The following is a 1,376-nucleotide window of genomic DNA, read 5'->3' on the forward strand; positions in this document are numbered from 1 at the left end:
AATATACGAGAAAATCTGTATGACCTTGGGTTTGGCAGTGTGTTTTAAAACACATTAGTAATACAATTCATGCAAGAAGAAAGTAGATAAAGGGGCATATTTAAAATAGAAAACTGTTCAATGAAAGACATGAATGAAGAGAATGAAAAGATAAGCCAGTGATGGGGAGAAAGTATTTGCAAAACAAATCCGATAAAGAATTTGTATCCAAAATATAAAAAGAAATCTTAAAACTCAACAGTAAGAAAATAATCAACTTTATTTAAAAAAGAGCAAACATTTTGAAGAGATACTTCATCAAAGAAGATATACAGGTGGCAAATAAGCATATAATAAGATGTCCCGCATCATGTCATTAGGGAACTGCAAGTTGCAACAATACTGAGATTTCATTATATATCATATCATATCATTACACATTATTACATTATATACCTGTTAGAAGTGAAGTGAAGTGGAGTCTCTCAGTCATGTCCGACTCTTTGTGACCCCACGGACTGTAGCATACCAGGGTCCTCCCTCCATGGAATTCTCCAGGCAAGAGTACTGGAGTGGGTTGCCATTTCCTTCTCCAGAGGATCTTCCCAACCCAGGGATTGAACCTGGGTCTCCTGCATTCCAGGCAGACGCTTTAACCTCTGAGCCACCAGTTAGAATGGTTAAAATCCAAAACACTGGCAAAACCAGATTATGGCAAGGATGTGGAGCATTAAGAACTTCATTCATTGCTAGTGGGAATGCAAAATGATACAGCTACTTTGGAAAACAGTTTGACAGTTTCTTACAAAACTAAGAGTGTCTTACCATCCAAATTAGCAAGCACGCTCCCAGACATTTACCCAACTAATTTGAAAACTTATATCCACCAAACCTGCACACAAACATTTACAGCAGCTTTATTCATAATCTCCCCAATTGGGAAGCAACCAAGATGTCCTTCAGGAGGTGAATGGATAAACACCCATACAATGGAATGTTATTCAGTGATAGAAAGAATAAAGATATAAGGCCATGAAAAGGCATAGATAAATCTTAAATGCATATTGCTCAGTTATAAAAGCTGAAAATGCCACGTATACCATATGAGTTCAGTTATATAGCATTCTGGGAAAAAGTAAAAAAAAAAAAGTGAGTGAAAACATCAGTAGTTGCAGAAGCCTGGGGGAGCAGGCAGTTGTGGAAAAATGAAGCCCAGGGGCTTTTTTTAGGGCACCACAACTATTTTGTATGATAGTCTAAGGGTGAATATAAGATTTTAAGCATTTGGCAAAATCTATAGAACTTTACAACAGAAAGAGTGGACCTTAACATATACAAAAATTTTAAAACTCACTTAAAACCTCAAGGATTCCATGATTAAATATAAAATGTGACAA

At 36.2% G+C, this 1,376-nt stretch overlaps 1 non-coding gene across 1 annotated transcript; it reads right to left on the reverse strand.

The window, feature by feature from the left end:
- Nucleotides 1-581: 581 nt before the first annotated feature.
- TRNAS-GGA lies at nucleotides 582-656 on the reverse strand. Its single transcript has one exon. It is a non-coding gene; the product is annotated as a tRNA-Ser (tRNA).
- Nucleotides 657-1,376: the final 720 nt, after the last annotated feature.

Source organism: Oryx dammah, unplaced genomic scaffold (assembly GCF_014754425.2).
Source record: "Oryx dammah isolate SB20612 unplaced genomic scaffold, SCBI_Odam_1.1 HiC_scaffold_16, whole genome shotgun sequence".
In the NCBI taxonomy this organism is placed as follows: domain Eukaryota; kingdom Metazoa; phylum Chordata; class Mammalia; order Artiodactyla; family Bovidae; genus Oryx; species Oryx dammah.